The sequence below is a fragment of the Sarcophilus harrisii genome, chromosome 3 (assembly GCF_902635505.1).
Source record: "Sarcophilus harrisii chromosome 3, mSarHar1.11, whole genome shotgun sequence".
In the NCBI taxonomy this organism is placed as follows: Eukaryota; Metazoa; Chordata; class Mammalia; order Dasyuromorphia; family Dasyuridae; genus Sarcophilus; species Sarcophilus harrisii.
Window position 1 is genome coordinate 228,401,573 of NC_045428.1, and position 26,494 is coordinate 228,428,066.

General features: G+C 33.3%; 1 long non-coding RNA gene across 1 annotated transcript; it reads left to right on the forward strand.

Moving 5' to 3' along the window:
- Nucleotides 1-20,829: 20,829 nt before the first annotated feature.
- LOC116423088 lies at nucleotides 20,830-25,635 on the forward strand. Its single transcript, XR_004233567.1, has 3 exons — nucleotides 20,830-20,892; nucleotides 21,178-21,228; nucleotides 25,575-25,635. It is a non-coding gene; the product is annotated as an uncharacterized LOC116423088 (long non-coding RNA).
- Nucleotides 25,636-26,494: the final 859 nt, after the last annotated feature.

Sequence of the window (26,494 nt, forward strand, 5' to 3'; positions counted from 1 at the left end):
AATCAAATCTAGCAGATTCTAAACTCCTTCTATTCAAAACAACATTTTCCCCCCTATTTCTTTCCTTCAGAACTATCCAATAGATAATTGTCTTTTATAATGGATTATGCTTCTATATTTCCATCATTTTAAGAGGATTTGAAAGGAGTAGGGGAGATGGAAAAGTAAAAATTGTTTTGTCTTTTGATCAAATTTTCTGAATTACAAGCTTCACTTGTTGCCAACAGACATTAAAGTGAATGCTTAATTTTCTTCAGCTTACTTTGTATTTGGTCAACGATTTATTGAAATCCTTCAACCCATTCTCTTCTTCCTTCATAAATTATTTCTTCTCTTTTATCTTTCCAACCTTCATTCCCCACTAACTTTTGCTTACAAACAAGTCAGCCTCCCTCTTCCTAAAAACAAGCCCTTATAGAATCATAGGACTTCTGAGTTGGAGGCAGGGTCACTGGTGTCAAATTCAAATAGAAATGGATCCTAACAAAGCCTATGTTGATTTGGAAAACCAAATTATACCTTTATTTATTTGTTTGATTTTAGACATTTCCCAATTATGTTTTGATCTGGCTTGGTCCTATGGGGTCAAGATGCAAGTATGACCCTTCTATGGCTTATTCTATACCTGAACAAAAATCTCCTCTTCTTCTTCCCCAACAAGGGAAGCTTTTGCTTGAAGATCTTCACTGAGGAAATTCATTCAGACATAGAATAAATGCTGGGAAGCTTTTCGCCTTTATCAAACCTACCTTTGCGTCTTCACAAGTTTTACCCTTTTGCTACAAGTTCTGCCTTATGAGTTTACTACACAGAATTCTCTAGACCTATCATTCTTTAGTTCCCTATCATTTCATTGTCAAACTTCTCTGAAAGAGTAGTCTATTCTCATTGCTTCCATTTTCTTAACATTTACCTTAATCCCTTGCCATCTGGTTTCCACTAGTCCTCTACTAAAAATTTTCTCTTCACGGTTTCCTAGTGACATCCTAATAATAAGTTTCAATCATCTTTTTTTTTCCCAGTCCTCATCTTTTGGAGACACTGTTAATATTTCCTTCTCAAAACTTTTTTCTTCTATTTCCATAAACCAGCACTACCTTAATTCTCTTTCTATTACTCTGAACACTTTTTCTGTCTCCTTAACTTTTTCCTTTTCTTCACTAAATAAATGCATCCCACATAAATTACTGTTCCTCAAGGTTTTGTTCTCAGTTTTCTCTCATTTATTTTTTATTTTGGGGACCTCATCTAGGTTCCATATGCTTAAACTATTTTTTCTATGAAGATGAATCAAAGAAATCTGTTTTTATAACCCTGTTTTTTCTTCTATTACCTGTTGAGCATTTCCACTTCAATGGTCCATGAGTATTATGGATAACAAAGTGCTTAGGCCATTTTCAAAACATTTTCAAGATGATATTGTTATCCACTGACCAATAAATCAATCCTGCCTTGGAAGAACTATATCACATTCTTATTGACATGATTTCTATAAATAAAACTAGGATACATGTTACAAAGAATTGAAAGGATGATCTTGGGCTATTTTTGAAGAAAAAAACAAAGAGATAGAGTTAGTTGTATTGTGCATCCAAAAACAATCAAGAACATCATTTCTTGAAATATTTGGTTGTCTTGTCTTTGTGATAATCACAATGAGAGTAAGGAAATAGAACATTGGGAAGAGCATTGTGATTTATGTCCTATCTTATTGAGGAAAATGAACATATAGATATTTCAGAAAGAATTTGACAGGATCTTTTTAAAAAGTGCTCAAGTTATGGCTCGATATTCAGGAGCTTTAATGCAGAAATAAGCACAGGGAATAAGAAATAATGAATATGAAGAATTCAGATGAATGACATTAACTGATACAGTTAATTAACAGAACCAAGAAAGCAATCACTATGACAATATATATATAACATTTCTTATGGCATAGTAATATTCTTTTATATTCATATAATGCAGTTTGTTAAAGCACTCCCTACTTCTAGTTCATATCTTTAAAAAAAATTTTTTTTCAAAGTTATTAATAGTCACCTAAAATGTTCTAAATCACTTTTTTATGATATGGTAGGTTGTAGTGAAATTATAGAAATATAAATGGTATTTTATTTTTTTCAATTACAAGGAAAGATAGTTTTCAATATTTCAACATTTATTTTCCAAATTTTTCTTGCTCCTTTCTTTCTCTCCTCTCTCCCCAATATGGCAAGCAATCTGATATAGGCTATACATGTGTGATCATGTTAAACATATTTCCACGTTAGTCATATTGTGAAAGAAAATACAGAACAAAATGAAAAAGCCATGAAGAAACCAACAAGAGTGAAAACTGCATACTTTGATCTGCATTCAGACCTCATCAGTTCTTTTTTCGGAGGTGCATAGAGTTTTCCACCATGAGTTTTTTGGAATTGTTTTAGATCATTGTAGTTTTGAGTAGAGCAAATTCTATCATCCTTGATCATCTCATAATGTTTCTTTTATTACACTCAATGTTCTACTGGTTTTGCTCACTTTATTCAGCATCAGTTCATTTTAAGCATTCCAGATTTTTCTGAAATCCATTTGCTTATCATTTCTTATAGCACAGTAATATTCCATTACATTTATATACCACTTGTTCACCCCATTGATGAGCATTCCCTCAATTTCCAATTCTTTGCCACCACAAAAAGAGCTCCCATAAATATTTTTGTATATGTAGATCCTTTCCTCCTTTTTATGATCTCTTTAGGATACAGACATATCAGGGGTGTTGCTGGATCAAAGGGTATGTACAGTTTGATTGCCCTGGGCATAGTTCTAAATTGCTTGCCAGAATGATTGAATCAATTCACAACTTCACCAAAAATTTTTCCATATTTTCTTCAACTTTTATCATTTTCCTTTTCTGTCATGTTAATGAATCTGACAGGTGTGATGTGGTGCTTCTCTTTTTAAATTTTTAATTTAATTTTAAATTTGCATTTCTCTAATCAATAATGATCTAAATAACTATTAATTAGAGAAAAGCAAATTAAAATAACTTTGAGATACTATGTCATACCTATCAAATTAGGAGAAATGACAAATGCTGAAGGGGATGTGGAAAAATTGGGACACGAATGGTGGAATTGTGAACTGGTTCAACCATCTGGAAAAGGATTTGGAACTATGCCCAAAGGGCTATAAATCTGTCTATATCCTTTGACCCAGCAATATCACTATTAGTTCTTTATTCCATAGAGATCAAAGAAAAGGAAAAGAACTATTTGTACTAAATATTTATAACAGCTCTTTTTATGGTGGCAAAGAATTGAAAACTGAGAGAGGGTCCTATTCATGAGTAGAAATAGGGGCCATTTGGGTCCCAAATACTCTAGTATATTATCCAGAGAAGATGATTTTTTTCTTCTCTATGGAGTTCTTTTCCTCTCTGGGACATTACTTTTTTAATATAAATATTAAAAACGAATACCAAACTTTCTCATCTAAATGAATAAAAATGCAACCACGTTATATGCTATATGAGGGAATTGAGGGAATTAGAATAGCAAGTGATTAACTGTGGGAACCACACTGACTTCATCTTGTGACTCAATTTTGTAGCTAGCTTAGTTTCTATTCAATTATGGGTCTAGTCCAATTTCTGTCTTGTGAGAAAATTTTATTCAGTTGTGGAAATTAAGAGAAAAACTTACTGCATTGTTTGAATGTAACCCTGGCTGGGAAACTGGACCACTTTTGCCTGCTAGTTAGAGACCCTTAATCAAAGTCACTAGATTATGCTGAACAGAAACATGGTCAGATACAAAGACTTATAAATAACTTTCAAGGAGCTCATGATATATTTGGAAGAGAAAACAAAGTAAAAGGGCATATTGAAAAAAAAGTTGAAAGAAGAGGAAATCCCAGAAAGATATGAGTGATGGGGAAGATTCCCTAATAACCTGGCCTACTGAACCCTCCTGTGGCAGAAGGAATCTGAATAATAAAACAAGCTTCTGGTAGGGTTTAAAATAATTAAAATTTTATATTTTGAAGGTACTTTCCACATGTATTCTGGAAACTCATTACTATCTGGTGAGTTAATATTATATTATAGATATTATTGTTCCTATTTTATAGGTAGAAAGAAGATTTAAATGATTTGCCTATGATTACATAAATCAAGTGAAATTCAAACCAAAATTCTGATTCCAGGTCCATTATTTAAGCTTCTATGCCACTTCATAATAATTCATAGTGTCTTAAAAATTTAAATCTTTGTCTTCTGATATTATAGGGTGGGATATTATAGTTGGGTAATGATATTTCCAAAAATCCTATTGCCTCAAAACAGTGAGATTCTGATTCAGAGAGAGAATTGTTTGACAAAGTCTCCAAAAAGAAAATTACAAAAATACAGATCCTGAGAATAAATGAGTTACCACAGGGTACAAATTGTTTCCTCTATGGGGTAATGTGTGTGTTTTCAATGCATTCTGGGAAATATATTCTTACAGTGTTTTTGGATTTGTCTTATTCTAATGAACAATAAAACTAGTAAACTGGGAGAGTCATCTCTGAAGGCTAAAAGGTTCTCTTTCTGTGTGTCATATATGTTATAACAGTTTTCCAAAAAAGAAAGTTTGTGCCATCTAATAGTGAAATTGGGATTTATAAGAAATAGTCATTTGGGGCTGAAAAATGAAATGGTTTTGACAAAGGTTCTACTACCCAGGATTCCCAGAAAATTGACAAAAATACTTTGGTGTTATTTGCTTTTTGTTTTTTTTTGAAGGGGTAAATTCTAATTATAAAAACTTTGAAAGACCTTTATATTTTGCAAATTGTTTATGAAAAAGCTGTAATCATATTCAAATTGGCTAGATGAATATATTCTGTACACTTAAACTCGGATTATACATATTATTGAAGTATAGATTTTTGGATTATCCAAAACTCATTTAAACTTGCTTTTGGAATATGTTGTATGAAGTTGGGGTTGGAGGGAGGGAAGGGGCAGCATATTTCTCTTCATAAATGTTTTTTCAAGTTGTTATTAACATCAGGTTGCATTCCCTGAGCCCATGGGAAGAAGACCCCATAGCATGCTTCTTGGCAGGTGAAGTCAGTCTGGATTACTATTTGTGCTGCAGATGGTCACAGTGTTACTCATTAACTTCATGACCTTATATAAATCACTTTAATCTTTGAACCTCAGTTTTCTCATTTGTAAAATGAAGAGACAAGACCAGACACCCTCTAACATCCCTTCTGAATCTATGAGTCTTTGGCTCTATTTTCTAACATTCTCTGATCTTGTGAATGAATGAATAATTTTGAGTTGGTTAGCCCAATTGGAAGATTGATGTTTTGTTGATTAGTCATGTCTGACTCCTATCCTTAAGGATAAGGAAACTAAGACAAACAGGGTTGGGTGATTTTACCAGGATCACACAACTAGTAAGTGTCTGAGGCCAGATTTGAACTTACAAAAATGAGTCTGCCTATTACTCTATTACCTAGCTGTCCAGAAGATAGTCCCCTTGAAACCAAATAGTGTTTTTCCTTTGTTTTTACTTTTTTGAGATCTGTTAGCTCTGTCATAGTGCCTTGCTCACAGTAAGTGCTTAATAAATGTTTATTGATTGATGGATTGTTCACAGAGTAGAGCCTTAATCATTACCAGCTGTTTTGAAAAGGTATGTGTTGTTTATTAGATGGAATTTCAAAAAGTAGAATAGGTGAAAATAGTATATATTTGAAGTGCTCTTTACCAGAAAAGGAATCATGTTGGCCAAAGGCTCAGCCACAAAACATTTACAGAATAGGCTAACAGAATATCATCCAGCTAGACTGGGTAGAACGTTTTAAAAGGCCTTGTCTTGATGTAGTATATTACTTATTAATTGATTTTTTTCTTTATACAAAAGCATACTGCCTTAAAGCACAGAGAGCTCATATGTGCTAAGGGAAAGAAATTCCAAAAGTTACATTTCAGAGACAAGAAAAAAAGGAGAATTGGCTAATTAAGAATCATATATGTCAAATCTCAATACCCAGGGAGGCAAGTTGGGTCACTTACAAAGTTTAAAAGGAATTAGGAATGAAATATTATGGATTAAAGTTTAAAAATTAGTAGAGAGCCTTTGAGCTATGGGCAAGAACTTCTAGGAAAATATCACATCCTCAGGAAACTGTTATAATTTGGCAAGGCCTAAGTGTCTACCCACATAAAGATGTAAGACCTACAAATGGCCAAGAAATAAATTCTCTCTCCTCACTTAGGTGTACAACACATATATATATATATACTTATATACACACAAAAGAATATATACATATAAAAATGACCAGGAAACAAATTATCCTTCCCTTCCTCTTCTCTCCCTCTTCCTCTCCTTTTTCTTTTCCCTCTCTCCTTCCTTCTTCCCTCTTCTCTTCTCTTCTCTTCTCTTCTCTTCTCTTCTCTTCTCTTCTCTTCTCTTCTCTTCTCTTCTCTTCTCTCTCTGACATATGTACAAATATGCACAACACACACATATATGTATATATACATATATACACACAATAGAATATATACACATACAAATGACCAGGGCACAAATTCTCTGTCTCTGAATCTCTCTCTTTCTTCTCACAATATATATGTATTCATAACACGTCTATATGTAAACACATATACATAATATAATATATGCATATATGTGTACATATGTATCTGCATCTTTGACAGAATATTACATTAGTTATTGTTAATGAACATAGTTTTGTTGCCTCTCCATTTTGACAATTTTGGCACAATGTCAAAATGCTTGGTACAAATAATGCATTGTAAATTGGGATAAATATCCTAATACTAAAATGTATGTATAAATAATTTAATGGAAGAGCAACAAAGGTCTGATCATTTACAATGAACAATGTATACATATTGTCAAAGTTAAAGATCACACCTGTCCTTTAAATTATTAAGCGACAAACTAATCATTTTAAGGGGAATATACTTTATAAAGCAGTTTGAGGATCTGTTGAGAACTGGGGATTGTACCAAAACAAAATGGATCAATGCATTTTAAGAATCATAAAATAAAATAAGATGCATAGTATAGACTTAAGTATTAAAGGAGCATAGAAAAGAATACTATCTATATGGGATTGAAATATGGAATGCTTCATCAAAATTCTATTTTCTCAGACAATTTGAATTGCTCCTCTTCCTGTTGTACTAAAAATCTTTCTTTTCTGCCCTATTCAACATTTTCTTCTATTGCTCCCTTGGTCACTGGGGCTAAGAAAACACATGTATCTGCCTGAAGCAAATACAATCAGAGATTTCCCCCAGATACATGTTCAGATGAAAAACAACTCAAAAGGCAAAGCAGCAGGCACAATATATTTATTTTAGGTCTGCCATATGATTTCCTTTGTCCTTCTGATTAGACTGGTCCTGGAGGCATATAGCATATATACTCATTTTTGTGGTTGTACAGCCATCCGTACACTTTACTGATAAGTTGGTACAATGCTCAGAACAAACTATATTTTTTCCTCTCAGCTTTAGGTAATTTCTCTTCCTAGTTTAATCACTTCTTTCATTATTTTCCCTTTTCTGCAAGCCTCTCTCTTTCTGAAAATCATCAATTATCATGTCTCACTTTTCCCTGTATACTCTTTTTCTGCTTTCCCAATTTAATAGTTATTATAAATTGTTTTAATGTGTGATTAGGAAAAAATAAAGTATTATAAAAATTACATTCTAAATTTTTTTTCCCCTAAATCTTTTGGTAGACTCCCTTCTTTTTATTTTTAAACCTAACTCTTTATTCTCATCTCCTCCTCTTACATATTATTCTTTGATTGTTTTATTGTTATTCTATATATACTGCATCCTGCATATTTCAGTTCCAGATTCTTTCCATATTTTTTCATGCTTTTTCACATACTGTAGTTACTCTAACTATATCCTTAATGGTTAAGCATTCTTATTCCAAGATTCTTTTGCTTCTTAAAGATCTATACAGGACAATTAGATGGTACAAAAGAAAGAAAAAATAGAAATAGCTTGATCTCTGACCTCACTTTGCAGTTGAGGAAACTGAGATCCAAAGATGTGTTATGAATTATCTTAGATCCTGGCCAAACCAGGACTAGAATCCAGATCTCCTAATTTTCAGGCCAGTGTCTTTCACTGAGTCTTTAAATTTTTTCCTCTCAAAAGCTCCTTTGATAATAACTCTAAAACTTTTCCATCGAATATTCTCTTTCCCACCTTAAACTTATACTACTCTTTCTTCCCTAAACTGATGGTTTGTCTTTTAAGCCTTTTCACCATAAAATATATAACTGGAGATCAATAGCTCAGCACTGAAATAAATTTCAAAATCTAGAAACAAAGGAAGGAGGAGTTATTAACCTTATGTAAGCAGGGGGCAGCACTGCTCTGGGAAGGACTTCGGGTTCAACTCATGGGAGAAATTTTATCTAAATGGCTTGTAGGATGGTGGGATGTAATTATTCATCAATCTTTTAATTCAATCCATTTCAATAAACATTTATTAGGACCTGCTGTATACGAGGCATTATGTTAAATGCTGTGGATACAAAAATAAGCAAAAGATAATGCCTGCCCTTAAAGAACCTACAGTCTAATAATGGAGAAAACATACAAACAAATATATACAATATAAGCTATATGCAAGATAAATAAGAAAAAAATTAAGAGAGGGTAAGTACCAGAATGCGAGGTAGGATTTTATTTGGGTCTTGAAAGAAGCCAGGGAGTCAGTTAGTAGTCAGTGTAGAAAATATGGCATTCCAGTTATGGGGGATAAGCAGAGAAATTCATGAGGTTGAGAGATGTCTGTCTGTCGAGAAGCCAGAAGGTTAATGTCATTGAATAAAAAAAAAAAAAGCATATTCAGAAAATAAGGTATAAGAATGTAAAAAAGTGGTAGGAAACTAGACAATGAAGGTCTCTGAAGGGCATCAGAACATTTCCTTCTGAGGCAACAGGAAGCCACTTTTTATGAGTTAGGGCTACTTAATGATGAATTGCAAGCACATGAACTTTTAGTTCAAATCAGACATGTAGGTCTATCCAAAAGTCACAAAAAATTGAAATCATCATGTTAAACAATAGCCTTAAAAACACATGAACAGAATCATTCACACATATAATAAAGAATAATACCTAACATTGATATAGCTTCTTTTTAACCCAAAAAACCTAATAACTTCTTTTTAACGAGATGGGTAAATTTTGAACATAGAAGATTCAAGGCTGAAAACAAATTTCTCAATCATTGACAAAAACAAAGACTACATGTATACCAAAATATTTGTAACAGTACTTTTGGGGATAGCAAAATAACAGCAGCACAGGAGATTCTCATTAATTAGGAAAATGGCTTTAACTAATCTTTTTACATGAGTGTAATAGAATATCACCAGGAGACCTGATTTCTAATCCTAGCTCTCCCACTAGGTAAACTAACTGTGGAAAAATAAACATTCCTGATCGTATTTCCTGTCTTAAAATGAAAGAGTTGGACAAGATGATATCCACCATTCTATGAAAGTATGTTTTTTATTTGGAACTTATATTTCAGTAACATAGAGAACTTCTGCAAAGGAACTCTTTCTAGTAATATAAATCAACAATTGTTTTGCAACTTAAAGAGTTGGCTGGGGCAAAGACAGGTTAAATGACTTACCTGAGAGTCACACAAACAATATGTGTCACTGGCAGAATTTGAACTCAGATCCTCCTGATTCTGATTCCATTTTCTATTTAATATGACTGGTGAGAATTCTAGTTTCTTAAAATCTCAGTTGAACTCTTTTCACTTAGCTCCTTTAAGACATACTGTTTATTAGCATAATGCTCTTTAATTCTCTACAGTTTTTTGGCCTTCACATATCCTAAAGAGCAATGGACATGGAAGAATTATAGGGAGTTTGGGTGGCATCACAGAACACAGGAAAATTGAAAAATAAATACATCATAATATATTATAGAATTCTGCTATTTCTCTCCAATAAAGATAATTTCCTTATGTCCTGATGATTTTAATTGTGATAATCATTTGCAAGGTAAAAGCTAATTTAACAGAGAGATTTTAGTCTAATTTCCTACCATTTGTTCTATTTTAAGTAACATGGGGATCCAAATGGTGATTTCATTTATAAAATGAAATTATAACACATTAAAGTGGTTTGGCACTGACAAATCCATTGGTTATAATGAGAAAAAAAAATCACTTAGGAAATTAAACCCTTTAAGGGAGGAGTTTTTATTATTATTAATGTAATAAATGGTGTCTTAGAATTTTGACTCTTTTAATAAATGATCATGAACTTAATATCAAATGTCAATATATCCAATTAGGCGTCTTTGAAATGATTTATATATAAATAAATTAATTTCAACACTAAGTGACATAGCTTTTTTGGGTGTGTATGAGGTATTCAGGGAGGATTAGCACCTCTGATGTAAGGACTTTTCAAGTCCTTTTCAGGCTGCTCATCTATCTTTGGTGTTCATCTGTCACCCAACTATTACTTGTGGCTCTAGGAAGCTATGTCATGTGCAGTTGTTAAGGGACAGGTAAATTCTCTGAGAGCCTCCACAGCTATGAATCTTAGCATCTGAAGGAGTTGTAGGGCAGTCTTTGCTGACACAGGTGATGTGGACTAGTAATGAGATAAATTAGAGGCAGAGGGAAGAGGAGAGAGGTCAGAGAACACAAGGACCTCTCAGTCAGAGAGGTCAGAGAACAGCAATTGCCTCTCAGTCTCCTTGTATCATCCTCTCACAAGAGGAGAGCCATTCTGCAGATCTGGGTTGCATCTCCATCAGCCACTGTCAGGTGGCTCCCGTGTATTCTAGCAGCTCCTGATAGCACAACATGCAGTGGATACACTTCAGTAAAACCATCTCAACAGATGAATTAAACCAACAGGCCTTATACCTCTCAGTGAATTAGGTATCCTCCATGTGAGATGATTTTTCTTGGAGGAATGGGCCGATGGGAACAATTTTTTTGTAATGATCATGAAGGTGATTGAAGCAGGAATTGTGGAGTGCTTAGGGCTTGGTCAGACATCAAAGATGTTAATGTATCTGAGGCTATCATCAGTAATCTTGATTTTTATCTTGCCATGGGACTTTAATGACTGGGAAACTGAGACTGACTACTTTATGTATCTTTGCCTCACTTAAATCCAATTCACAAGCGGGTCAAGACCACTCTTGTGTTGTCACTGGTCATCTTCAAAAATGAAGGATGAATAACAACAATGTGATCATAATCAATTCAAACTCTATTATTCTGACTTTTCCATCTTTCTTTGTAACATTTCATAAAGGCCTTTTCACATTAATGCTTATTGATATTAATTGTTTTATCACTTTGAATTAATATCCCACAGGTATTCTAACATTTCTCCAATGCTGTGCATTTATATTGATTCCATTTTTTTGCCATTTGAAATAATATTGCTATGGTAAGTTTTGAACACATAGATATTTTTTGGTCTTAATAACTATTTCAGAGTATATTTCTTTTCTGAATATATACATGTATTGCTGATCTTAATTCAGTATTTTTTAACAGTATTATACTAGTATCATATTTTAGATATTTGCATATCCAGGATGTAACATGGCTAAAAAACAAGGTCATTCAAACATAAAATATACCAGAAGCAAATGAGAAAGTTATCATATATTTATCGGGATTGTTATATGATCACATATAGTTTATATACAATGATGGACATGTTAGAAATTAAAAAAAACTTATAAATTATACAATTAATAAAAACTATTGGAACACATTATATTTTTTCAAACTCGAATCCCTTTTCCAAATTTGCACTTTTTGATTCATAATGGTACTCTTCTTCCAGTCACTAAGGTTTACTACCTTGGAATAATCCTTGATTTCGTGTTCTCCTTCAGACCCTCTGTACCCAATCAATTGCTAAATTTTATCATATTCCTTATTATCTTTTGTGTCCATTCTTTTCTCTCTACTTATTAAGTCCCTTCCTATAATGTCTGGGCTAGCTCTCTGGAGGGTCTCAGGATCAGTCAGAATCAGGATCAGTCGAAGTCCTTGGTCTTTAGGAGGAGAAGTGAAGGAGGCAGGCAAGCTGTTACTTGGCTTGCCAAGGATGAATCCTGGACTCTGGAGACTGGAGCCTGAATTCTCTCTCCTTCTCATCCTTTGGCAGAGTGACTCTGACTCTCTCCCTCAGTCTTCCAATCCTTGCCTATGATTACCTCACCACTACATATTAAGCAAGCACCAATGGTGAGGAGAGCCATCACATCATCATCTTATCTAAATATATATATATATATATATATATATATATATATATATATATATATATATATATATATATAAGCATTATCTCACATTGAATAGGTAATTAGCCTTAAATGCTCTGCTGTTTGATTCAAGTACATCTTTTCAGTTTTAGTCTCCTACACCTACCCTATTTCAGCCTGACATCCCTGCTTACCTAAACTATTGCAATAGACTTTTTGTCTCTAGTTCCTCTCATTTTCTATTCATTGTCCCAAACTGCTACTCCCAAAACACAGATCTGATCTAGATTATTCTTCAAAAAGGAACCTTTTGTCTCTTTCATTCAAAACACTTAATAGCCCTTTATATCTTTTAGGGATAATATACAAACTTGTCAACCTGGCATTTCAAGCTCTCTATAATCAGGTTCCCACCTACTTTTCTAGTATTATTATTGTCCCTTTGAGCATTCTCTATCCTGATCAAACTTATATGCTAACTCTTTCCAATATATAGCATTCCATCTCTAGACTCCTTGCTTTGCACAAAGGATTTCCTTATATACCTGCCTATCCACATCCATCTCTAAGTTTCTGATGTCCTAGCTTTCTTCTAAGGATTGTTTTGGTCTACTAGATCAGAGTCCTGACCTTCCCCTAGTTCTTAACTTGCTTTATGCCTTGATATAATTTTGTGTTAATTTGTATTTACTTATTTGCCGACATAATATATCTTCCCAGGAGAACATATGCTTCTTGAAGGCAAGGACTGTTACATTTTTGTTGTATAGTGCTTTGCACATTGTAAACATTTAATGATTATTTGTTGAAGCATGAGGCACTTGTTAGACAAACACACATATATGTATATAAACATGCTTATGTTTAGGTATAACTATTATATACAAAATACTCACACATAAAAATATGCAAATATATAGAAACACATGTACACATAAACATTTTCTATAAACATATATACAAATATGTGGGGAGCCGGCACTAATCTACAGCCACATAAGGCCAACCTTGAATAGGTTGAATCTCCTAATCACATCATACCAAAGACTTCCTGAATAGGAATCTCCTAAGCACATCCTAACTTTGAATAGGCAGATATCTAGGCATCCCCTAATCACATCATAGAGCTTCCTACCACCAGAAACATCTGAGCAGCTCATCCTTGGGCGGGATACCAGCCCTTTGTCTAGGACCCCCACCCTGTACTGTGTTTGTACAACCCTGCCTTCTTTTGCTGGCGAGGCAGAGTGTGTGGACCCTAGAAGAAAAGAGATAAGGGCAAGAGAGAGGGGACACGCAAAATGGAGGCAAGACAAATCCATCTGATCAAGCCTCATTTTAATGGGTGCAATAATACAGATATATATATAGCAGTAGAAAAGAAGGCAGGGTTGTACAAACACAGTACAGGGTGGGGGTCCTAGACAAAGGGTTGATATCCCGCCCAAGGATGAGCTGCTCAGATGTCTCTGGTGGTAGGAAGCTCTATGATGTGATTAGGGGATGCCTAGATATCTGCCTATTCAAAGTTAGGGCAGTGCTTGGATGTGATTAGGAGATTCCTATTCAGGAAGTCTTTGGTATGATGTGCTTAGGAGATTCAACCTATTCAAGGTTGGCCTTATGTGGCTGTAGATTAGTGCCAGCTCCCCACACAAATATATGTTTGTTTATGTGTTTGTATGTGTATGTGTAGTTTGTATAGTGCTTTTATTGTGGTAGAAGTTATGAATGCCCTATTTACATTATTATTTATTCCACAAATATGAATTTTATGTGAACTATGCATAAGGGAATGGGATGGTCATTTAACATGATCTCTGTCCAAAACTGAAAGACCTATATTCCATTTCTGCTTGAATCAAATAAACATATACCAGAGATAGATATTTCTCTTTCATAAATATAACATTATGTGTAGGATTTATAGTTCTCAACTTACCTATAACATATTATTAGTGAGGTACCTGAGACTTAGAGAGATAAAATGATTTTCCCAAAGGTACACAGCAAGTTAATGGATGAGTTAGGAATTAAAGCCAAGGAATCCTGATTATAATTCTATATAGCACTTGGTAGATTACTGTCCCTCCCTACCTGGATCGCTAAATGTCATATATATATGAATATTATATTGGACTCATTTCAAGTCCCCAAAGAGTTTTTCCTTTTCAGTCAGTTCTCACTTATTTTTATTTTAAGAGCTTTTAGAATTGCAAAAATTAATTTTAAAATGCGGGGGAAGTTGTTGAATATGAGCTATGTCATAGAGAATGACATGTTTTTTCTTTGCATCCATTCATGAGTTACTATACTTCCCCCAAAATAGTTTTGAGGAAGGATTAGTTCTTGAGTTGTAGATAATTACTCTGAATTCAGTAGAGAATATAGTTCTCTTTATTTTCACTAAATTCAATAATATACCCCTATTTTATTTATTCTTATAGTTATGTTCCAATATCAAATTCCTTCATGAAAACAAATATGGAAAAATCCAAAAGATTTTCTTTTAAAAATACATTGAATTTATGGATTTAATTTCATGTAGTATGGTATTTACCTCTCAGACTTACTTCTAGTATTGTTCTCAGAATGCTCCCATAACTATAAAATATTGGTTGTGTGTAGAAAACAATCTCTTGGAAAATAGACACTATGTGGTGAGAGATTAATAGTCAATTCTTAGATTAAAAAAAAAGCTTTCTTGGAGAAGAAATGGTTTTTAAGTGGCTATTGGAAAATAAATCTGACTCTATTGTTATTGGCTTAAAAAGGATTATTGAAGAATATTGCTCTACAAATGAAAATGCAGGGAAACATTTATGAGAAAATAGGAATTCTTCTACTCAGTGCCTATTGGTTGTTCAGCCAGTGGTCCAGATTATTCTGCAAATAAAAGCACCTTTCCAATTTATTCTAGGGGATGGTTTCTTCAGCCTTCTGAACTAGCCAGAGAAATGCCAAAACCCTCCCCCCAATTTTAAATTTGTAGTTAGCTAGGAGAAACTAAACAGTGAAAATGAAACAACTTTCTTCCCAGTTCTTTTTGCTCTTCTTCATCTACTGTTTCTGTATGGTGCAGATTTCCTGCTCAGGTAAGACTCATTTATTCATAGGCGCAGACCAATGTTCCAATTCCTTGTCCCCTCTGGATGGTATGAATGTGGGCAAGTGTGCATGTGTGCATGCTATAGTTCAGAGACAAGAGATTTTTATTGTCTTTTTTTTTTCATCCTTTGCTCATTTTTCTGAGTTCTGCCTCAGAGCATCCTATCTTTTTATCATTCTGAGATATTTGAAAAAAGGATGGAAGGACCACAGCTTTTAGTGATTCTTTTGAAATAGGATTGTTTGTGAACATTTTTGTTCAGGTGCTGTCTAAGTAAAATGATGAATGATTTCAGACTTCTATTTATCTTCCTTTCTTAGAGGAATGAAATATGAGAGGTCTGGGGGGAAAGGTCTAGTATTTTTTTTAAGTTGAGATAAACTCTCAGAAACCTAAAAAGGCAGAAGAGAGGTTATAAAATTTACTTCTTGGACATAAACCTTCGACACACCTGCATAGGAATGAAAGCTGACACACATTTTGCAACAGTAGCTTTTAAAAGCATTTGTGTAATTGTCATTTTTATAAAAGACCATGGTGTAATATTGCTTCAAAGATGAGTGGTGGAAAGGAGAAAGGAAGGTTTCAGAATGTAAGGATGAAGAACCGCTGAATAATATGGGAGAGAACCTGTTCCCAAGTGGTCCCCGTGGAGCTGTCCAGGGTGCTTAGGGGGCAGTTTTGAAAACTCAGATAAGCCGAGGTGTTTCTTCTTGAGGAAGAAGACTTTATTACATAGACACTATCGATCAATAAAGTTCTTATAAGAACTTTATTGATCAATAGTGTCTATGTATATATATATATATATATATACACATACATATATATAAGAGAATGTGAGAGAAAATAATGGCTTAATGCTCATTGCTGATGGGGCTTTTGTTACAAATAAAATTAATATCAGCAGAACCCAGAAGGTGAATGTGATTTTTATATTAATTAGAAGTTTTAGCTACTCCCAAATTTTGTGATTGGAAAGTAGAAAATATCTAAAATATAGACTCACAGAACTACATAGTTTTAAGAAACCTTAGAATTTACCTAGTGCAATGGAAACATTTCTGAGAAATAAGTGCTTAGTCAATCTCTTACCTTTGGTGATATGTAATACAATCCTTTGAGGCATATCTGCTGTATTTTTTTGGACAGCTTTAATTATTAAGAAGAATTTCATTATATCAATTCCACCTCTCACTCTTATATTTTTCAACTCATTTTTCTGCTTCTATATTCAGGGGCTCATCAGAGAAAGAAATTACTTCTCCACTGGAAAACTGTTAAAATATTATTTTATAGCTTTCTTTACCCATTCTAATTGTTATGTTTTACAGGATAAATCTCTCCAGTTCCCCCGGACAATCCCCAGACCTCCTGATAATAAACTCCAGTGTATCAATGTTCCTTCTGTAGAACCCAGAAATTGCTACAATACTTCAAATATATTAGTATTTTGACCTGTGCAAAGTACACTAGGATTCTTGCCTCACTCTGGACATTGTATTCAATAAATTTTGCTTTAATTAGTTTTTTGGATACTATAGCATATTGATAACTTGTAATGAACTGGGAACTTGAACACCAAAACTTTTTTCATTTGAACTACTTTATAGCCATACCAGCCCCACCTGTATTTTTGCAGTTGATTTAAAAATCATTTAGTATTTTATTTTCCCTCAGTTACATGGAACAACATTTTTAGCATTTGTTTTTAAAACTTTAAGTTCCAAATTCTCTCCCTTCTTTCCTTATTACCCTCCCTCATCAAGAAGCCAAGTAATTCAATATAGGTTATACATGTGTTATCGTGCAAAATATTTCCATATTAGTCAGGCTGTAAAAGAAAACATAGACAGGTGAAAAAAACCTCAAGAAAAATAAAGTTTAAATAGTATGCTTCAATTTGTATTCAGATATTTCTCTGGGGAATAGATAGCATTTTTCATCATAAGTCCTTCAGAATTGTCTAGTATCATTGTGTTGCTGAGAATAGCTAAGTCATTTACAGCTGATCATCTTTTAATACTGCTGTTATTTTGTGCATAGTACATTTCACTTTGTATCAGCTTATGTAAGTTTTTTCAGGTTTTTCTGAGGGCAACCTGCTCATCATTTCTTATAGCACAATAGTATTTCATCATAATTACACACAATTTGTTCAGCCATTCCCCAATATATAGGCATACTCTTAACTTTGCCTCCAGAAAAGAGCTGCTATAAATATTTTTGTCATATAGGTCCTTTTCCTTTAAAAAAAAAAATTGGGATACAGACCTAGGAATGGCATTGCTTGATTGAAGGGTATATACATTCTTTTATAACCCTTTTGGCATAGTTCCTAATTGTTCTACAAAATGGTTGAATCGGTTTACAACTCCCCCAACAGTACATTTATGTCACATTTTTCCCACTTCTCCAACATTTGTCATTTTCTATTTCTGTCCTTTTAGCCAATTTAAAAAGTATGAGGTTGTACCTCAGAATTGTTTCAATTAGTATTTCTCCAATCAATAGTGAATTGGAACATTTTTACATATAGTTATAAATAGTTTTGATTACATCATCCCAAAATTGTTCTTATCTTTTGATCATTTATCAATTGGAAAATGGCTCTTATTTTTTATAAATTTGACTCAGTCCTCTAAGGTGTTTGAAAAATGAAGGCTTTATCAGACAAATTTGCTTCAATTTTTTTTCATAGTTGTTATTGCTAACTATATTTCCCTCCATCTTATTCACCTCCCTTTTATTCTATTCTCTCTCCTTTCACCCTATCCCTCCTCAAAAGTGTTTTGCTTCTGGTTATCCCCTCTCCTAATCTTTCCCCCATTTTGTCACCTCCTCTCTTCTCTTATCCTCTTCCCCCTCCTACTTTTCTTTAGGGTAAGATAGATTTCCATACCCAATTGAATGTATATGTTATTTCCACTTTAAGCAAATTTCAATGAGAGAAAGGTTCACTCACTCTTCCTTACCTCTCCTCACTTCCCCTTCACTATAAAAGCTTTATCTTCCCTCTTTTATGTGAGGTAATTTACCCCATTCTATCTTTCCCTTTCTTTTTCTTTCTGTATATTCCTCTCTCACCTCTTAATTATATTTTTAAAGATATTAATTCTTCATATTCAACTTATACTATATATATGTATATATGTATGTATATATATGTGTGTGTGTGTGTGTGTGTGTGTGTATGTACTCCTCCTAACTGCCCTAAATGAGAAAATTCTTATGAGTTACAAGAATTATCTTCCCTTGTAGGAATGTAACCAATCCAACTTATGATTGTCCTTTCTTGTTTACCTATTTATGTTTTTCTTGAGTCCTGTATTTGAAAGTCACTTTTTCTATTCAGTTCTGGTCTTTTCATCAAAAATACTTGAATATCCTCTATTTTGTTGAATATCCATCTTTCCCCCTAAAGGATTCTATTCAGTTTTGCTGCATAGGTGTTTCTTGGTTGTAATTCCTAGCTCCTTTGTCCTTTATAATACCATAGTCTAAGTCTTCCAGTTCTTTAAGGTAGAAGCTGCTAAATTTTGTATTGTATTGACTATGGCTCCAGGATACTTGAATTGTTTCTTTCTGGTTGCTTGCAATATTTTGTCCTTGATCTGGGAGGTCTGAAATTTGACTATAATATTCCTCAGAATTTATATTTTAGAATCTCTTTCAGGAGGTAATCAGTGGATTTTTTTCAATTTCTATTTTGATGTCTAGGTTTCTAGATGATATCTAGGTTTTTTTTTTTTTTTTTTGTTTGTTTTTTTGATCATGGCTTTCAGGTATACAAATAATTTTTAAATAATCTTTCCTAGATCTCATTTACAGATCAGTTGTTTTTGCAGTGAAATATTTCATATTGCCTTCTATTTTTTTCATTCTTTTGGTTTTGTTTTATTCTTTCTTGATTTCTTATAAAGTCACTAGCTTCCATTTCCTCAATTTGAATTTTCAAGGAATTATTTTCTTCAGTGAACTTTTGAACCTCCTTTTCCATTGGGCCAATTTTACTTTTTAAGAAGGTTTTTTTTTTTCTTTAGTGAATTTAGTGAAAAAGAGGGAAAAATTCCCTCTTTTTCTATTTGGCCAATTCTACTTTTGAAGGCATTCTCCTCATTGGAGTTTTGTACCTCTTTTGCCATTAGGGCTAATTTGTTTTTTAGGGTATTATTTTCTTTCTTTCTTTTTTTTTTTTTTATGAGTCTCCTTTACTAATCTGTTGACTTATTTTTTTTTCATGATTTTCTTACACCACTGCCTTCTTTTTTAAACCAGTTTTTCTGTGACTTCTTTTAATTAATTTTCAAAATTTTTTTGAATCTTCCATGGACTGAGATCAATTCATATTTTTCTTGGAGGCTTTGAATATGGCTGTTTTAAATTTGTTATCTTCTTCTGAGTGTGTGTTTTGATCTTTCTTGTCACCATAGTAACTTTATAGTCAGAATCTTTTTATGTTGTTTGCTCATTTCCCCAGCCCATTTATTGACTTTTAACTCTTTGTTAAAGTAGGGTTCTGCTTTCAGGGTCAAGGGAGCACTGTCCTAAGCTTTAGGTTTTTATGCAACTGTTTTTAGAGATACTTCTAGGGACCTGTAAATTTTCAGTTCTTCCAAGGTCTAAGGAGAGGTGTGGCCTATGCTCTGATTTGTGAGTTCTACCCTAAACTGTGACAAGGATCTCTGCTTATTGTGACATCAAGTTCTGAAATACTAGCTCCTCTTCACCTTAGGGCTGCCACCTAGGATTGGAACTCAGATTTAAGTATGGGCAAAACATTAGAGTCCTGGCTCAATGCTAGCAAAGAGACCTCTGTAATCTCCTTCTGTTCAAACCCTTTCCGTCCCCCCTTCTGCCCCCCAACTGTGAACTGAGTACTCTGGATGCTGCTCTTGCTGCTCCTGCTTCAATGGCTTCCAAGACTGTTCCTGGTTTGCTGGGGTTTGGTCTGTGTTGGCACAGCCTGTGCTGGATTATTCTCTACTTTCACCCAGGTGCAATAGAGCTTTCCTGCTGACTTTCTAAGTTGTCTTTGTCTGGAAAATTTTTTCACCACACTCTTTTGTGAATTTTGTTAATCTAGAACTTGTTTTATGACATTATTTAAAAGTGTTTAGAGGGTCTTTGGAGAGAACTCAGGTATTTTACAATGCATCAGTTCATACATATCTTTCCATGCTTCTCTGAATTTCCTCAAGTTCATCATTTCTTACTATATAATGCATATCATTATCATAGGATTGAGGATTGTTTTTTGTTTTTCCCCACCATCTTGTCTCTTCCTACTTATTTTTGAACTCAAGAAGAGATTGATTATCTCACTTTTAAACAAGAAAAATCTGTTTTTTATGTTAAAGTAATTGTTATGACCTCATTTCTGATGGATATTTATTTATGATTTATTACAATAGAATTTCCTAAGCCTTTGTCTCATTCTCCAGCTGGTTTGAACATTAAGCAGCTTGAGGTATGTTTCTTTTCATTACATGCAATTTTACAGTTTATTTATAATAAATCTACAGTTTGTGAACATTCATTCATCATGAATTTGATTAATTAATTAATCCTAACAGTTCTGATAAAAAGTCACTGTCATTGTGTGAAAACATAACACAACTGTTCTTGAATAAATTATTTTTAGAATTGTAAATGTGTTGTATTAAAATATTGCTAACTAAAGAATACCAACTTTGTGCATAAATATACTTGATCTTGATTCAGTATACTTTTATTTATTTATTTTTTTAATTAGAGGCTGGCGTTTTGTTTAAATCAGTGGATGTCTCTGTCTAAACAATCCCAGGTAAAAAGGACTTTAAAAAATTTTACTTTCAGTTCTTTGAGAGATATACATGTATTTATTGCTTTAGAATCAATGTCTGTTACACATTTTCTAACTATTTAACATTTAATACATGGGAGGAATGTATTATTTTTCTCCTTTTTTCTGTAATTATTTTGTTGGGGTATGCACACTCCCTATCTTTGCAGGGATTATAACTCTTCAGTGCTATTATTGTTCATGTTTTACTATTATACTGACTTCTTCCCCCAAAGAAAACCAATGTCTTATGCATGAATATTTTTTCATATCCTTTTCGTAATTTGACTATTCATCAGTTGACTCTCATATTTATCACGGGACTAGTCCAATATAATAATAAATTATCATTAAAATATGGGCAAATTATCTGGAATTTGGATAGTATTATTTATTGTTATATAATCTAATTCATTTCAATCACCTGATAAGGCAGTCTAGAATGCTAGACTAATTCATGGAGCTAAAAGAAATTAGGGCAGGTATCTTGAAAATTAGGCAGTAAAGTCAAAATAAATTTCTACCAGTTAAGAGTTCAAGAGTACAGACCACCTCATTTTTGGATTAATCAATTTGGATCAATCTGTAAATGACATTTAAAATCTACTGCTTTGGAGTGACTTTAGCAAAAATACACAGTTGAAAACAACTGTGATTACATAACCATATATTACTTGAAAGAAGAGTATAGATTCATAAGTGAGACCTTGAGAGACCTTCTAGTCCAGATGGTATTGTGTGCATTTTAAAGTCCAAAGAAACAGAATCTCCATTATTTGCACTGAAAAATTTAGCAGTTCTCACTGGCAGGAAACTCTTCAAGTTAGCCAAAATATCCATGGTCTCTTTTTCTTATTTCACTATCTTTCAAATGCTTGAAGAATATTTTATATCTCCTCTCATTTTTGGAAGTAGCCATTACTAACATGGTCCCCAAATGAATAGATTAGGCTCAGATATTGTAATGCTCCAACCCCACTCACCTACTGTCACTTATAGCCTGCACTGGAGCAGCATCTGAAAGTAAGTTTGTTCCTTAAGACATCCCCACTAGGAATATGAGTGTAGAGATGGAGGCTGGTGCTGCATAGTTAACAGCAGAAGTTTCATTATCATGCTTTCAGTGATATTATGACCTATGGCAGTTCTTACATTAAATATGGAACTTAGAATAATTATTCTTCCTTTTTACTTTCTCTCTTTCTGAAGATTGGTTATATGGATTCTCTCTGGATATACATGAACTCAGTGAAAAAAATCCATCAATACAGTATAATAGTTTAGGAAAAGAAGTAACAAGTAGATTCCACATTGAAGAAATTGAAAAAGCAGTTAGATATTTTTAGATACAAGTTAGATACTTTTAGATACTGTTAGATACAAGGATGTGCTGGAGCCAGATAGAACAATTTTATAAGGCCAATTGTTAAATTTTCAGTATGAGCATTTACATCTGGAAATTGGAAAATGCTACAAATCAGGACTTGACTTACTATTTTGTTCATCATCTAGACTCAAGATAGTGATGTAGAAAATATTAATAATGCAAACTTTAAAATTTGTAAAGCATACTTTTTAAAAACAACTTAACAATTGTTAAACATTTACCAGCATATACTCTGTGATTAGTCAGTGATGACTTCTGCAAAAAAAAAAAAAAAAAAAAAAAAGAAAGAAAGAAAGAAAGAAAGAAAGAGACAACTATGTTTCTTAGAACAAAAGTAACCTGTTTCCTTCCTGCTTCTGCTTACTCAGATTACCTCATGAAACCATAAGAAATTTTGTCAGTCCTGGGGACAGATAGAGTTCAAGACACAGTGGGGATATGTGTGTGTGTGTGTGTGTGTGTGTGTAATGTATATATGAATATGTATATGTATAATGTATATATATAAACATACATATATAAGTGTGTATATATACATATAAAGTATATATTAATAAGCTATAAAACCATGTGCATGCACGTGTGTGTGTGTGTGTGTGTGTGTGTGTGTGTGACTCTGGACAAGTCACTTAACCCTGGCTTACCTCAGTTTTCTCATCTGTAAAATGATCTGGAAAGGGAAATGACAAACCACTCTACTATCTGTCATAAAACCCCCTGAAAAGAGTCACAAAGAATAGGATATAACTGAAATATCCAAAACAATAAAGTTGCCCATTTAATTGTTTTTCATGCTTTTTGCATACTTGGCTCTTAAAAAGTATTAATTTCATGTGAAGGATATTGTCCAATTTATTATTGGCCCGAGCACAGGAAAAAATAGCAGCATGGACATTATTTCTTGTGTATGTGAATGTGACAGAAAAGATTGCTTTATGACCACTGAGCATACACACAAGTGCTGCACACATCCATCCTTCCCAATATACAAACTGTGAAATGATGCTGACAACAGAAGGGACTTTCATAATAAGAAATTTGAAGAGGGCCGGAATTCTGGAGAAGTATACTTGAAACAAGGTGTTAATTCAGTGGAACTGACTGAGATAATGTTCTCTAGTTCACATATATACTTATTACGGTGATGTAATGGTTCTCAAGTTCACACATATTCAGTATGCTGTAATGATAATTGTAATAGGGTATTTAAGGGCTGAGAAGGTTTGGAGATGAGACATTCTATCTTTGACCATCCTGGGTTCTCTTGCCTCCTCCACTAAGACCAAGGACTCAGGCTGGTCCCGAGATCCTCCAGAAAGCTAGCCAGAACATTACAGAAATTCTCTCTTCTGGTTTAGAAAGACTGATTAAAATAATCACAAAATTTAGAAATCTTCATTTTACAGTTGGGCAAATTGAGTTTAAGTGACTTGTTCAAGGATAAATAAATAATCTGCATTGAAAGCCAAGCCTTCTTGATTCCATATTTAAGTTTCCTGTCATAAGTCTCCTAACATCAACTGAGAGTGTAAATAACAATAACACTGACACATATTAAATTAATAGCAACAAATTGTAACTTGCACATTTGTGTTCATGAGCATCTATGCACAATTCAATTTGATTCAATTTTAAAAGCATTTGTTTCTACCTCTAGACCATTACATAGGCTTGAGAACGTCTCTAAAAATGAACAGGATCCAAAAATCATATGAAAATAAAATTGTATTTCTATTGTAAAATAAGAAGTACTATTAGTCACTTTAATTTCTGTTTTGATTGAAATTTGAAATAATTGAAGAATGTATAAATGTGAATGAGAAGAAAATTAGAAATTTTGGCAGATAAACCTATTTAAAAAATGTTCAAAATAATTTTCTAGTAATCAGTTTTACTAGGCAAGAATATGATAAAAGCTTAATCACAAGAACTGATTTCATAGGATGATTTATAAGATAGGTATTCCTAAAAGTTCATTTCAATATTTAATATACATTTACATGGTAAGAGAGGTAGGTTCACTTGTGGGGAGCAGGAATCAAGAAAGGTTTCATATAGAAAATAATTTTTGAGCTCAGTCTTGAAGAAAGTGAAGGATTTTATGACACAGAGGTAAGAAGGCAGAGATTTTATTATGTTCCTAGCAGCAGGATAAATCCATATGGGATTTTTATCAAAGAAAAGGAGTTTTAACAATTAACTAGAGAAAGACAAGAACTAAGTTTGCTAGATGAATCCAACATTAACAAGGAGAAAAACTCTATAAAGCAGAAGACCAAGTTCCTAATGAATCCTCCACCATGAGGCAGGCTAAATTCCTAAAAAAGAAACTTAGTGGGAGATTATGCCATTGGTTGGTGGACTAATTCTCAAAAGGATTTAGCAATCTAAAGAAATTTAAGAGGATTGAGGTACATGTAGTTGCTTTTATAGGGGAAATATGATCTCAGGGATTGACATGACAACTTGGCTTTCTGATTGGATACAGTAACTGTGGAGTTATGATGGTTTTATTAATGCTTTCAGCTAGGAATTAAGTCAGGAGTGGGAGTGTAATAAAAGTTCACTTAATGGTAACAAAAAAACCTAAATAAAATCAAAAGGTTGAGATAATTAGTGCCCCCTCTGTTTGCATCTGGGAGTAGAGTGGATTGTAAAATTCAGGCTTTCTCTGCATAAAGCCACTCCTTGCTATCTGTGGGCCTGCTTGGATCAAGCATCTGGGGGCCTTTTCCCACCCTTATCATGAGGAAGGTCCTCTGTAAACTAATCAGTTGTATAGAATTGTGAATTGCTACTCTTATGCTTTCATTTTCTTTTTCTGTAGCACTATGTACCAATTATATAGTCTTTGTGCTTACACAGGCTGTGATAATATGAACTCTTCATTCTCACTCATTTTTTTGGCTTGTTTATACCAACAAATCTGTTTGCTATTTAGGTTGCAGCCTTAGTTATGGAGGTCTGTACCAACATATTTCAAAATGTGCAGGCAAAGAAGGTAAGATCTATTGTCTTTCTTGTTTACAACAACTCTATACTTTCTCTGCACCAATGAAATTACCAACTAACTTCTTCCTCATCTTTCCTAGGCTAAGCAAGATGTATACAAAAGGGTAACTTCTTATATTAATATCCTCATATATCTTCTCTTAGCATTAGTGAAGCTTAATACAAAACTTTTTTATTCAGTTTTTATTTCACTAGTCCAGAGGTCAGGAGGCAATATTTCTGGTTAAAGCTGAGGTCAATATTTTGATAATCATCGTTTTGTTAGTTTAATTCCTAATTTCTGCTCTCCTCAATTCATATTCAGTATTTATCTACTCAGACTATGCCTTTTCTCAGAAAAAAAATATTATCAGCTTCAGAATACTTTTAAAAAGTTTTAGGTGAGAATTACTTATTTAGAATGAAATAAGAGCTATGAGCATATTAGAATAACATCACAGAATTTTATATTTAGAACTGGGAAGATACCTTATTATTTCATCTAACTTAGTACTTTTATTTTACTTTATTGAAGACCTGGGAGGAATGGGAAGGAACTTTTCTTCTCAATATTCATAAGCTAATTGCAATTAAGCTCCTCACACAGGAACAAAGCAGGCTGCTAGCTATAGATTAGAATATAGAAAAAGTTATAGAAGATATTCCCCTTTCAAGCCAGCTTGTTTGAAACCTGTTCTTTCCATAAAGACAATAACTTGATTAAGAATACATGATTTCTCTACAGTAACTCTTAAATACAATCTATGACTCTTTACTCCAATGATTCTCCCCTCTCCACTCCTACTCTGCCTTCCCCCCACATTTATGCATCCTTTAAATGTAGTTCAAACATCTAATGTGTTTTGAAAC